Below are 15,291 nucleotides of genomic sequence, written 5' to 3'. Positions count from 1 at the left end.
AGTAAATTTTCCTTGCATGACATACAAGGATGTGTGTTGCAGAAATATTTATAATAGCAAAAAATACGATACTACAAACTAAACATCCACCACTAAACAAATTATGATACAGTCATAGAATGGAATACTATGTACCCATTAAACAGAATGAAATATATCTGAATGTCCTGGCATGGAAAGTGCTGCAAAATAGATTGTTTGATTAAAAAAGAAGTTACAAAAAATAAGTATAGTAATAATTTTGTTTTAATAAAAAATGCACAGAGGTGTGTATGTATAAATGAGTCTATATGTAATAAGAATACTATTTTGAAAACAGTAAATGTAGGCCTTATTTCCTCCATAAATCATATTCCCCTACAGTCCTATCATCTTACAGCTATAGGGAAAGGAGTTGATATGCTGCATTCACATGGGGAATGATATGACCTGACCATACAGAACGGGGAAAAACTAGAGAAAGCCCTTCATCTTCCAGAGATGGAGCAAAGATTTGACTAATAAAGGCCAGTCCATTATCAGACTGCATAGAGGTGGGAAGGCCAAACTGAGGAGTTTTGTCTGACAAAAGGGAAGAAATGACCGAGGTGGCCTTTTCAGACCCTGTGGGAAAAGCTTCTACCCATCCAGTGAAAGTGTCTACCCAGACATGTTTCCGGACATGAGGCATGTAAGTAAAGTGCAGAAGAGCCAGAGGTTCCCACCCGCTCAGGGGAGCAGGACATGCTGCAAGGACTTAAGAAATGGTAGGGACTTTGAGACAGAACGCAGCAGCCACAGGACCAGAGACTATGGTGGAGTCCGAGCTCAGCAACAGCAGATGCTAACACATACCAAAGACCAGGTGGGACTAGTTCTATCGCTGATGGTTTAGTGAGAACATAGGTTGACACACACAGGGAAAAGCAAAGGACACCTCAGCTGGAGACAAGCAAGAACTCAGAGGACAGCAGGTGTATCATGCCTCCATCACCTCCCAATCCCCAGATACACTTCTCCCATCACATGAGACAAGTCAGCTTTCCTCCACACCCAGATGCCTCTTGGAGAGGAGCCATGAGTGGAGCAAAATCTTACAAGTCTGAGTTAACCTGAAATGGGCGTAACCGGAAGAAACTGAGCCAACATACATTGTCAAACAGATGTTCCAACCACAGCCTCCATTGCTACCCATGCATAGAAGCTATACATTTTTGGCATAATATGAATTACAGACTATTACATTTACACCAAATTACAGTAGAAATTTGAAACTCATTTTGAAGATTCAATGAACATGACTTAGTGGTAGTCTGGATATTAAAGTGTTAGAGAAAGGAAGAAGTCATTTATGGCCCACAGATATCTAGTTTGCATGCTGAACAGGAGATAATACCATTAGCCAAGATCTAAACATAGAATAGAGAACACTTGATGTAGGAATAATAGGAAAAAAAGTTAACCAATCTAATTTTGAATCTGTTGAATTTAAGGGTCTTTGGCATATCCTGGTAAATGTTTCAGGAGGCAGCTGGAAATTCTGATTCAGAAAAAGGTTTTGAAAGTCCATCATCAGGAACAGGTAGAATTATTGTGCTTCTGTAGTCAACCCTCCATAAATTTTTTTGTTTTTTGAGACAGAGTCTGGCTCTGTTGCCCAGAATGGAATACAGTGGCAAACCCAGCTTACTGTAGCCTCAAACTCTTGGGCTCAAGCCATTCTTCCACCTCAGTCTCCCAAGTACCTGGGACTACAAACACACACCACCACACCTGGCTAATTTATTTTATTTTATTTTTTTACAGAGATAGGGCCTCACTTTTTTGCCCAGGCTGGTCTTGAACTCCTGGACTCAAGGGATCCTCCTGCTTCACCTTCCCAAAGTGCTGGGATTACAGACTTGAGGTACCATGCCCAGCCCAACTCTCTGTAATTAAGCTCTAACTGGGTGGTAATCTCATCCCAATTACAAACTCCAAGAAGTTAAAAAATAAATAAATAAATAAATAAATAAATAAATAAATAAATAAATGTCTTATAGATCTTCAATTCCCATCAGATTGTGCTGAGTATAGGCTAAGGCCCTGTGGATACCCAAGATTGAGCTGTTAAACACTTGCTTTCTTGGTAGGTGGTAAACAGTGAGTACAGGTGGTATTTTCAGAATAAAAAGGATCTCAGGTTGGCAGAGATAGTTGCTCCTTTTATGTGCCTTCCCTTAAGATGGTGAGGTACTTGTGCTGTGGAAAACAATGCCTGTAGATCTTGGAAGATGTGCAGATATGAATCAAAGTCTCCCTTGAAATCAGAGGTCTTAAGTTATAGCCTAACACCCCCCACCAAATGAGTCATTCACAGCTCTTTATGCTTCAGTTTCTTCCACTCACACAAGTAAATAGAAGCAAAATGCTTCTAGTTTGTCTTAGTCAATATATTGTGAACATGTTAAAGGCATAATCTATAAATATCCTGGAGATTCATCTTAACCCACTCCACAATAGAGTGAAAGGCTACTAAGTGTAGGGTCTATCTTGAATCATTGTTTATTTAAACACTTCAGAAAGCAATAGACAGAAGAAAAGCTCACAGAGTAGGTTCAGAAATAAAACATAAATGGGCTCAAAGCAATACACTCACACACTCCTTTTAATTTGGTTACACAGAACTCTTTGCCTTTCTCCCAAAACTCTTACTCCCAAACATATGCTGTTTCCTCTGCCTGAAAGACCACCAGATATCTTTTTTCTCTGGAAAACTCCAACTCATTCTTCAAGACCCAGCTCAAAGTTCCTCCCTCCTAGGCAGGGGTGGTGACCTGTGACACAGTGCTTCAATACAGGGGTTTTTTACATTCCATTGCCACCTATTTATATTTGTTTCAACCAGGCATGGGGACTCACATCTGTAATCCCAGTACTTTGGGAAGCCAATGCAGGTGAATTGCTTGAGCTTAGGAGTTCAAAACCAGCCTGGCCAACATGGCAAAACCCGTTCTCTTAATTAAAAAAAAAAAAAAAAAAAAAAAAAAAATGTATACACACACACACACACACACACACAAAATTGGCCAGGAACAGTGATACATGCCTTTAGTCCCAGCTACTTAGGAAACTGAAGTGGGAGGATGGCTTGAGCCAGGGAGGCAGAGGTTGCAGCGAGCCAAGATTGTGCCACTGCATTCTATCCTGGGCAATAGGGTAAGGCCCTGTCCCAAAAAAGTAAAAAAATTTTCCCTACTAGACTTTGAATTGTAGGCTAGAGCTATAGGGGAGGGAGACCATTAGGACAAATACCTAATGCACGCAGGGCTTAAAACCTAGATGATGGTGGCCGGGCACGGTGGCTCATGCCTGTAATCCCAGCACTTTGGGAGGCCGAGACGGGCAGATCATGAGATCAGAAGATTGAGACCATCTTGGCCAACATGGTGAAACCTCATCTCTACTAAAAATGTAAAAAATTAGCCAGGCGTGGTGGCGCGCGTCTGTAGTCCCAGCTACTCGGGAGACTGAGGCAGGAGGATCACTTGAACCTGGGAGGCGGAGGTTTCAGTGAGTTTAGAGTGCCACTGCACTCCAGCCTGGTGACGGAGCAAGACTCTGTCTCAAAAAAAAAAAAAAAAAACACACCCAGATGACAGGTTGATAGGTGGTGCACCAAACCACCATAGCACATGTGTATCTATGTAACAAATCTGCACGTTCTGCACATGTATCCTGGAACTTAAAGTAAAATAAAATAACAAAAATTATAGGCCAGGCGCAGTGGCTCACAGGTGTAATCCCAGCACTTTGGGAGGCCGAGGCAGGCGGATCACCTGAGGTCAGGAGTTCAAGACCAGCCTGGCCAACAGTAGAAACCCCATCTCTACTAAAAATACAAAAAAATTAGCTGGGCGTGATGGCAGGCACCTGTAATCCCAGTTACTTGGGAGGCTGAGGCACAAGAATCACTTGAACCCAGGAGGCGGAGGTTGCAGTGAGCCGAGACCATGCCATTACACTCCAGCTTGGGCAACAAGAATGAAACTCCGTCTCAAGAAAAAATAAATAAATAAATAAATTAATTAATTAAAAGACTAGAATGATATAATTCATTATTTTTTAAACCCAGAACCTAAGTACACATGAACTAAGGCAACTTAGGTTCTGGGTTAAGTTCACATGTACTAAGTAAAAAAATTACTACACATTGTTAGCAGAAGATGCTCAGTAATTTGAATTATGCCTCTGCTCCTCTGTTTCAGGTCTGTGATGCCTTGGAATCAACTTACACAGAAAGGAAAGAGTGAATTCAGGTATTATACAACTTATTGACTGTAACCAATCTCTCTCTCTCCCTGGAAAATATAAAACACTGTGCAATAAATACCACATGTAAATGTTTGGCACATTTAATTATAATACTAAAGTTTCTAGAGAAACATCTCTATTATTCCTTCATTCATTTTCTGGGTATTCAAAGACAATAAAAGGTGGAAGGTATTTTTGGCTTTATCTGATGACATTGTCATAATGCATTTTGACATTTTTAAATGCATTTGAAGCTGATGAAATGGAAATTTTGGATTTTGGCAGTAGAGAAGGAACTTGAATTTCAGCCAGTGGATTCCCAAGATAAATAATAGTGACTTATATTGAAAATGTAACTGAATACAGGTCAGCAGCTAGCAGCTCAAAAGCCAAACTTGAGAGACAAGGGTTGGTGGGAAGAAACGTAGGTTTATTTGGAAAGTCAGCAAAACCAAGAAGATGGTGAACTAGCATTCTAAAGTATCATCTTAATCAGTACAAATTTCAGGTTCTTTTTATTTTAAGGGCAGGGGAAGGCAAGGGGGTTGGGATCAAGAGGTAATCAATAAACACAGACATCTGGGTGCCAACCAGGGTCCGAGGAGGTTGGGAACTTCTTTGTTTTTGGTCAGATCACAATGCTCCTATAAATCTTTAAGAAAACAGAGTTCATTGTTTACATATTTCTCTTTTAATCCCAGAGTTAGCTTTTAAAACTACATTATTGCTATTTTTGTGTATTATCTCAGTGCTCTAAAATTATCCTTGCCTATGTGCAGGAATGGGTAAATGCCGCTTAATACTGGAGTTAGTTACGGTGGTTTTTTTACTGTTTCACTGTTACAATTCTCCACTGTCAAAGACTCATTCCACAATCTTGTGAGATTAGGGACACTGGGACATTTTCTCTCAACTGGCTACTTCCAGCTGAACACGGTCAATGTACTGCACCTGTGGAATGAAACCATCTGACTTGGCAAAGAGCTGATATTCAGGTCTTCGTAAGAAAATGGGCTGCACACAATAGCTCACACCTGTAATCCCAGCACTTTGGTAGGCTGAGGCAAGAGAATTGCTTGAGTCCAGGAGTTTGAGACCAGTCTGGGCATCATAACAAAACCTTGTTTCTACAAAAAAATTTAAAAATTACCCAAGCATAGTGACACATGCCAGTGGTCCCAGCTACTTGGGAGGCTGAGATGACAGAATTACTTGAACCCAGAAGTTCTACACTGTAGTAAGCTGTGATTGTGCCGCTGCACTCCATCCTGGGCAATAGAATGAGACTCTGCCTCAAAAAAAAAGAAAAGAAATCAGACATTCAAAAACAATTTCAAGGTCCCCTCATTGACTTCACTGTCAGAGGGCTAAAACATCTTTACAAGGCTGGGCGTGGTGGCTCACACCTGTAATCCCAGCACTTTGAGAGGCTGAGGCAGGTGGATCACTTGAGGTCAGGAGTTCAAGACCAGCCTGGCCAACATGGCAAAACCCTGTCTCTACTAAAAATACAAAAATTAACCAGACATGGTGGCGGGGACCTGTAATCCTACCTACTCAGAAGGCTGAGGCAGAAGAATCGCTTGCACTCAGGAGGTGAAGTTTGCAGTGAGCTGAGATCGCGCCACTGCACTCCAGTCTTGATGACAACAACAACAAGAAAAAGTCTTTACAGTGGCTACACAGGTTATAGTTCATTACAATGTCATGTTAGACCAACCATACTCAACCATAACATCATGTATGATTGCGTCTTAACCAACTGAGAGGTGACTTGCAAGTAATCTATTATAAACAATAAAATACCAACAGTTATGTATGATATTTTATACATAAATTACTGTATACCCAAGATAGACTCTATCAATATATTATTATTATTCCATGGAATTTGTTATTTTTTCCAAATTAGAGATGAAAAGTTATAGCTACAGATGATTCTGTAGGAAATATATGTAAACTGCCACCTACCTGCCTATAATGTGGTCCATAGTTAGGAAGTAGCACTAGCTTGGATGGAAATTATGAATTATGAATTATCAGTGCTTCGTTTCTTCACAATTTGAAGGTGAAGAGGAGATTTTTCAAAATGTAAGTATGCTCATAAGGGTATGTTACATCTATGAATGTTAATATGTATGTTAAGACAGAAAACAATAAGTACCTCAAAATTCTAGAATGCCTATTAATGAAAATGATGGCATGAAGAAATAAATTTATTTAGCCAGTTGTCTTAACCTAATTCCATCTTTCTGTTATTTTGGGATTAGAAGGAGAATCATCTTGAGGGAGGGATGTCTAAACTTAGTTAAAGTAAAGATAAGAGCTGTGAACTCATTTTTTTGTTGTGTGTGTGTGTGGTTTTTTGTTTGTTTGTTTGTTTGTTTGTTTGTTTGTTTGGACAGGGTCTCACTCTATCGCCCAGGCTGGGAATACAATGGTGCAATCCAGACCTCCACCTCCTGAGCTCAACCAATCCTCCTACCTCAGCCTCCCCAGTAGCTGAGAGTACAGGCACATGCCACCATGGCTGACTAATATTTTTAAAATATTTTTGTGGAGACCAGATCTTATGCTATTGCCCAGTCTGGCCTCAAACTCGCGGGCTCAAGTGATCCTCCAGCCTCATTCTCCCAAAGTGCTAGGATTATGGGTGTGACCCACCACACCCAGCCAAGAGCAGCCAACCCTTAAAATTTTCTCCTTCTTTCCCAAGAGGAGGAGAACTTGTGGCTGTGCCTTAGACATTATAAATAAATGTAAGTCAAAACTTTGTAGTTATTTATAGAGACACTTTATAGTTTTGTACCTCTCTAAATATTTTCCATTCTTTGGGGCTGAAAAAAAAAAAGGAAAAAGATTTGATTTCCAGGGAAATGGTGTTGAAGGGAAATTTTATCTGTATTTTCATTACTAGTATTCTGAAGTTATTGGTGCAATTTTTAAAAATTAAAGGATCACAGTTGTTATTTTAGAAATGTTTCCTCCACACCTATTGTGTGTCTTGCCCTTTGGCCTCTCATTTTTCTTGTCTTTTCGGACTTAATGTTGCTACTCTCATCATCATTTATCCCTTTCCTTTTGATCCATCCCATAAATTACCCACTGCCCTTGGTCTGAATTTGACATCACCAAGACCAGGTTATACCTCTGTACTCTTCATTTTCATTCACTTCACTTTCCTGTGCTTCTCTTTGCCCTCTAAATCCTGTACCTTCTACAGAATCCTTGAGGTCAACGCTGAGATTCAAGTGGCAAGAGATAATGAGTTTTAAATGTCAAATGCTCTGAGAAAAAGAAAACTTTAAAGATGTATTTTGACTCAAACTCTTTTTTCCTTGATGTATTTCTACTGTCATAAGAAGTTATGATTTCAAAGAGTTAGAGATCTATTTTCATCCATGAAAGATGTCTCATCCTACACAAAGGTCACCAAGCTTTAGGAAACATTGGGAGATGAAAACATATGCTTTTGAGAACACAAAAAATACATTCTATTGAAAACAAATTTTTCTATACTTTTCCATAATTTTTAATTGTTTATGATTACTACTTAATACTTACTGAGGTTTCAGCTGAAATTTTACCATAGAACAGCCAGCTTCCTTTCATATGAAAAAAGCAAGCATTTATTCACCACTGACTATATACTTGACATTGCTCAAGGCATTGGGAGACACAGAAAAATAAAGATATAATCTCAGAGGTGTCCGTCAAATAAGAAAAGCAGATCTATAAATATGTAAGCAGCACGGTGTAATAATACATGCATACTCCAATATTTGCCAAAACAATGATGGAACCATGGCGTTAGGAGATGCAGAGGCAGATTAGACATGGATCCTTCCCTTAATGAATTTACAGTCTAGCGAAGAAGAAAAGATAGGTACATGACAAATAAACAGATTAGAAAATGAAATCTTGTTAAATTTTCTTAAAGGGGCTGTGAAATTTTGGAAGAGAAAACTTTTATTTACATCTATGGGAAATCAGAGAAGATTTCATAGAGATAATGATATGGAAGCTGGACCTTGAAGACATAGCAGTGGGAACTCTCTTGTTTCCACTCAGTATTGCTGTGAACCTAAAACTACACTAAAAAATAAAGTTCAAGGCCAAGCACGGTGGCTCAAAATTGTAATTCTAGCACTTTGGGAGCCCAAGGCAGGCAGATCACTTGAGATCAGGAGCTCGAAACAAACCTGGCCAAAGCAGATTATTTAATCTCTCCCTTTTTCCACTCACAGTAGCAGCTTCTATTGGATTGATACACACTGAAGAAGTTTGCCTGGACTCCACCCCAAAGAACTGCAATTGGCTTTCACAATTCAGTTGGTCACAGTTGGGTGCCATACTGGACATTCCTCAACCCACCTACTGCCCTGGGTGAGGGAACTGGGGAAGATCTCTTTTGCAGAACTTTCCTAGAGGTACAGAATTTCAAGATCTCCTGATGATAGTTAAGCTCAACCAGTTTTTAGGGCATCCTCATTACACATATGCATGGCGTGGGAAATGGGATGCGGAGACCTCCTTTGAGACACTATTCATACTACAGCGTGCTAATCAGGGTGCTAAAATATACTGGTAAAACGCAAATGGATTAACAGGCATACTGAGAGACACTAATCTCCTTGGCACCCACAGCAACTGGGCTGGCTTGTCCCCAAGAGAGTCACCTCCAGCCTTAAGCAGCCTTCTTTGAGGATCTTCAGGGAGGTGAAGTATCATGAGCAGCTGGGCTGGGAGCAGGGACTCAAGCCTATAATCCCAGTACTTTGGGAGTTCAAGGCAGGAACTTGAGGCCAGATATTCCAAACCAGCCTGGGCAACATAGCGAGACCTCCATCTCTACAGAAAAAATTTTTTAAATTAACCAGGTGTGGTGGCACATGCCTATGCTCCTAGCTACTGGGGAGGTTGAGGCAGGAGGATCACTTGAGCCCAGGAGCTTGAGGTTGAAGTGAGCTGTGATTGAACCAGTGCACCCCATCTATTATTCAGATATTGGCTTTAGGAGCCAGCTCTCTACATTACTTCAAAATAATAATAGAGCTACATTTTAAAGAATGTACCTGTCTTTTTAGAGCAGTCACTTAGAACACACCAATACCAATGGGCATATAGATGTATTTAATATATGCAGCAACAAAGATTCAACTACTGTCTGCCCAGTGCTTGCCATCAGCCTTGTTGCCATCCTCCACCCTAATCTTGCTGGCTGGAATGCTCTTGGGAACCTGTTATATAAACTCCTCCTGCAGCTCCATGAACCTTGTTCCAGGAGTTTGGATGGGAACTCCTGACAGGCACTGGACAGCCAGCAACTTAAATCTCTGTCATCATGTAAGTCAGATACACCTCCCTATTTGCTATTAGTGGTTCCTAAGCGACCATCCCAACAATGCAAGTGCCTTCTGCAAAATTTTGCTTTATTATTATATTGAAATACCTGATATGAAAAAGTTTTATAGAAATCACATTGTCATAAGAAATCTCAACATTACATTTATAAGGAGAAGATAAGGATAGGCTGTTATTTCCAATGTAATTCAAGTGTTATAATTACTTTAAATAATTGTGAAGACTGGTTTAAATTTTGTTATATATTTGTGGGAAGAGAATCTATTGTTGAACATAAAAATATTGAAGAGACTGTTATTTAAAAGTCTTAATCAAAAATTACATAAAGCCATTCAACTATAACACCTAATATTAAAAACTTACTGTCATAAAAGCAACTTTAAGGCCTCATTAAAAATTATGAAAATAGAACTTCTGGATAGCTGAATATATGGAGGTTCCTGGAGGGTGATGCACCCAGGGAGGGTTTGGAAGCTCCATTCCCCTTCCTCCATATCTTACCCTATGCATTTGTTCATCTGTACCCTTTGTAATATCCTTTATAATACATTGACTTTTTTTTTTTTTAATTTAAAATAGAGAGAAACCAGTTGCGGTGGCTCACACCTGTAGCTACAATGCCTGACCAGTAAATGTTTTTTACAAGGAAGCCAAAAACCTAGAGAATGACGTTTGCTTTATTGATACTGTCTGCAATGAAATTCCAGAGCACTAATACAAAGAATCTGAGGATCCTAAACACTTCAAGTCAGAGAAGACAGGATGGGGACAGTTAAGGGCAGGCTGAATAGATAGACATCAGCCCATCATGTGCTCCTACAAGCTGGAGACTGCCAGTGAGGTTGGAGGTCTGGAGGCTTCGGACCAAAATAGGACAATTTGTACACAAGTTAGTCAAAGACGACATGAGCTTTTGCATGGGTTGATGAATAGTATGTCATAATGGATGATATTCAGGAATATGAAAAAAACATGCCTGAGCAAACTAACATAAAAAGTTTGCAATCAACATTCCTCGCCTGCAGATGACCTAGTGAGTCATGCCCAAACAAGTACATGACAATTGATGAAGTCTGAGAATTTGAATGAGCCATTCAGGAAGCCACCAAGAAGAAAACTGGCATTGTACCACCTGCAATTTCTAGCTCAAGCATTCCCCGACTGCCTTCTTCTGGCAGCAGTCCCCTTCTAGTGCTTCATCACTCCATCACCCCTCGCTCCAGAGATGTACCTAAATTGCCATCAGGTCCCAAATATTGGCCCCGGAAAAAGTCTGCCCCGGTAACGTTCATGCTTCCAGACCCTGAGAAAAAAAGCTGCCCTGAATGTACTTGGCCCACACTCTTCAGATAAGCCACGTCAGCCCAAATCAGAGTTACTTCCTATGGATATCTCAGGGGGTTTTATATTTTCATTTTGGCTTTGTTTTAAAAAAAAAAAAAAGTCTGATATAGAAAAAGATGCTTTGTCACACAAACATGTTCCTCCAACCTCTGAGTGTGCATATGATTAAGTAATTTCACATATGATTCCCTAAGTATGCCACACAACATCACATAAGATGTTAGCTGTAAGACTTGCAAGGGACAGAAGGAATCTTCTGTGGTCACAGCAGGAAGCCTGGAAGGAAGCCTTGTTATTGGGCATTTGATGAGGTTGGCAAGGACTTCAAGAATAAATAAATGAGGCTGAGCGCAGAGACTCATGCCTGTAATCCCAGCACTTTGGGAAGTCGAGGTGGGTGGACCACCTGAGGTCAGCAGTTCCAGACCAGCCTGACCAATATGGAGAAACCCATCTCTACTAAAAATACAAAATTAGCCAGGCGTGGTGGTGCAGGCTTGTAATCCCAGCTACTCAGGAGAGTGAGGCAGAAGAATCGCTTGAACCCAGGAGGTAGAGGTTGCGGTGAGCTGAGATCGTGCCATTGCACTCCAGCCAGCCTGGGCAACAAGAGTAAAACTCCATCTCAAAAAAAAAAAAAAAAGAATAAATAAATGAAACCTTTGCACCACTTTGTTACAAGGTGTGGAAAAACATAGTAAAGGTGGCCAGGCATGGCGGCTTACGCCTGTAATCCCAGCACTTTGGGAGGCCGAGGTGGGTAGATCACTTGAGGCCAAGAGTTCAAGACCAGGCTGGGCAACATGGCAAAATCCCGTCTCTACTAAAAAAAAATACAAAAATTAACCAGGTATGGTGGCCCACGTTTGTAATCCCAGCTACTTGGGCAGCTGAACTCTGGGAGGTGGAAGCTGCAGTGAGCCAAGATCGCACCACAGCACTCCAGCCTGGGCAACGAAGTGAGACTCTGTCTCAAAAAAAAAAAAAAAAAAGTAAAGTCAATTTTCACTCATCAAACCTGAAATTCTCCAAAATACTCTCAGGCATAATATACTGAATTGTTCAATTTTGAACTGCTGCTCATCAATGTTAGAATACCAATAGTTATTAAGGTCCCTATGTTGTTAAGTGTGACTCAGTATTTGGGGCCTAATTAACTCTTTAAACTTTTAAAAATTTTAATTATCAATCTTTAGAGGCTCCAAGTGCAATTAACGATAACTTATTTATGCTTTCCACAGAATTTAATAAAGATTCCACTTACAATAAAAAAAGAAGATAGTGCACAAAAGGATTTTGTTAGAAACATAATCCATTTATGGCAATGAACTGCTTCCTGCTCTGTGTCAAGAAATGATTCGTTTGGCTGAGGATGCACTTCCCTGCAAAGGGGAAACCAATATTGTGCAGTGGAAATGCCTAGGTTTTGAAGACCAACAGATTGAGCTCAACTCTAGCTCAAAAATTTGCTACCTGTATAACCTTGGTCAGTACCTCCAAATGTCAATTGTATTAATTGTGATTTACCTTTTATTTAATCAATCAAAAATACTTATGGGGTACCTTCTTTGTACTGGGTATTATTCCAACGGCTGTAAATTCAGCAATAGAAGATTACTGTCCATCACAGAATTTACTTTTTCATCCTTTTTGTTGTTGTTGTTTTAAATTGAGACAGAATATCACTCTGTCACTCAGGCTGGAGTGCAGAGGTGTGGTCTTGGCTCACTGCAACATCTGCCTCCCAAGTAAAGCAATTCTCCTGCCTCAGCCTCCCAAGTAGCTGAGATTACAGGTGCACACCACCACACTTGGCTAATTTTTGTATTTTTAGTAGAGATGGGATTTCACCATGTTGGCCAGGCTGGTCCCGAAGTCCTGACCTCAAGTGATCCACTCGCCTTGGTCCTTGATACAAAGTAAGTGCTCAGAAATGTGAATTTTTTCCTATTTCTCCAATACACTACTTTTTCAAAATTCATAAACAGCTCAAAGTAAAAAAAAAAAATAAATAATAATTCACTTGTTTCTGTCTTTTAAAAAATAACTAAAATAAAAATTATGAAATATTGTATTGGTTTTCTATTTAATATGTCCCCCAGTGCTGTGTAATTTCTCTTCTCTTCATAATCATTTAGTATAAAAAATAGTGAATTGTTCCCCCGACTTCATATAGACACCCTAAATCTCCTTCAGTTTACCCCAGCGTGTGGTACAAATATCATTTTGGGGCCAGGAATAGTGGCTCATTCCTGTAATCCCAGCACTTTGGGAGGCCAAGGTGGGCAGATCACTTGAGGTCAGGTGATTCTAGACCAGCCTGGTCAACATGGCGAAACCCCATCTCTACTAAAAAAAAAAAAAAAAAAAAAAAAAATTAGCTGGGCATGGTGGTGCACATCTGTAATCCCAGCTACTTGGGAGGCTGAGGCACCAGAATCGCTTGAACCCGGAAGGCAGAGGTTTCAGTGAGCCGAGATCATGCCACTGCACTCCAGCCTGGGCAACAGACCACGACTTGATCTCAGAAAAAGAAAAAAGAAAATCACTTTAGTGTGTGTGCCATGACATGGAAAAGCTTAGGAGGCACTGATTTATACTGATACAAATTGACCATAAGATTTGCAGAAAATATGCAAATGAGGAACATTTGCTAGAGTATGGATGTCTTCTTCAGTGCATTCCCTGGAAAGGCTAGCCTTCTCTTGCAACTATTTGGAAATGAAACAGAAATCCCGAGATTTATAGAGTAACCTTGATTCTTTAATTCTTTCTTCTCCCAATTCCTAAGTAACACGTTCTCATCTAATTCTTTTTGATTTTTCAGATCTTGCCAGTAAACTAAATTGATGGATTATCTGCTTATCTTATATCCAGTATTCAACTATGTATCCTGGGAAGAATAAGAAAAAAAAAAAAAATGGTACCACAGATACTTAGACTTTGAACCAACCTTAACCTCGAGAGTTAAGGAATGGGGGTCCCAGAAGGGAGGTTGGAAATGGTCTAAAATGGAAATGGACACACACAAAGAGGTGTATGAGAAGCAGCTTTACACAAAAGATGAGGGCAATGCAGCCCCAGAGTAAACTGTGACCCACTGTAAGAGAGCAACTTAAGATGCAGCTCACAGTATATGAAATGTCTCCAGTTGAATCCGAAGGACTAAAACCCAGGACAAAGCAAAGAGAGAAGCCTCAGATCTTGGCCTATGTAATTTTCTGTGACTCCAAGATCAAGTAAATAAGTAATGGGCAATAACCGACTTCATTTGGAGCCATTTAAAATGATTGCCTCCTTCAGCAGTGACGTAGGACACCCAGCACACAGATAGAACCTGACAGGCAGGCGGTCAGGAGATGGCACGGAGCGTGAAGCTATTGGTAGGAAGGTATCTGGGAAAGAAAAAGCACTTGCCTGAAATCCCCAAAGCTTTCTCCATTAATGCCTGTTTTAAAATGCCCAGAGCATTTCTGTGAACTATTAAGGGGAGGCAGAGTTACCTAATGAGGCTGTTAAATTCATTAGTTGTGTGCTTGATCTATCTCTGCTTCAAATGTGCATTGGAACAAGGCCTAGGATGTTAAGTCTGTCAGAGGTCATAATCAATAGCAATGTGGTCACTTGGTCCTGAGCCATAGTGAAAGGTTGAAGGCTCCTCCTAAACCCTTTCTTTGAAAATGCAAATGGTTAATTACTGTCATTTGCATCTGCAGCTATGCAAGCTATGATAATGATGTGCTATAATGAAACCTATGCCTCCGGCTATAAGCTGATGACCTGAGGGGCTGAGGGAAGATTCTCTCCACTTGTGTACAGGGATTTCAGTTTCTAAAGCATGTTAGAAAATTTGGGGAATTGTTCATAACTTAGGGCAAGCTCCTAATGGTAGACAAGGTATGTTGGCTCTTACTTTGATAACTTCCCAGGAATTTCACATGTCAGAGTTTGTTAATCTCCATGTTGCCAAACACTCACAGAATTTATTTGGGTAAAATACTGTTTAATCATGATTGGATCCTAATTTATAAGGCTCTTTCAAAATATGTGCACCAAAGTCACCTTGATTCAAGTCTATTTTTTTCTACTAGAAAAAAAAAAAAAAAACAAAAAAAACTCTGCTCTTTATAGATAGACAAAGATATCCAAATAATTTTTTTTTTTTTTTTTTTTGAGATGGAGTCTCACTCTGTCACACAGGCTGGAGTGCAATGGTGTAATTGCAGCTCACTGCAACCTCTGCTTCCCCGGTTCGAGTGATTCTCCTGCCTCAGCCTCCCGAGTAGCTGGGATTACAGGCATGCACCACCA

At 40.2% G+C, this 15,291-nt stretch overlaps 1 pseudogene; it reads left to right on the top strand.

Moving 5' to 3' along the window:
• The first annotated feature begins 661 nt into the window (after positions 1 to 661).
• LOC119619736 (cytoplasmic phosphatidylinositol transfer protein 1-like) lies at positions 662 to 11,149 on the top strand (annotated as a pseudogene).
• Positions 11,150 to 15,291: the final 4,142 nt, after the last annotated feature.

This window comes from Chlorocebus sabaeus, chromosome 25 (genome assembly GCF_047675955.1).
Source record: "Chlorocebus sabaeus isolate Y175 chromosome 25, mChlSab1.0.hap1, whole genome shotgun sequence".
Classification (NCBI taxonomy): Eukaryota; Metazoa; Chordata; class Mammalia; order Primates; family Cercopithecidae; genus Chlorocebus; species Chlorocebus sabaeus.
This window is presented reverse-complemented; position numbering and strand designations above follow the sequence as displayed.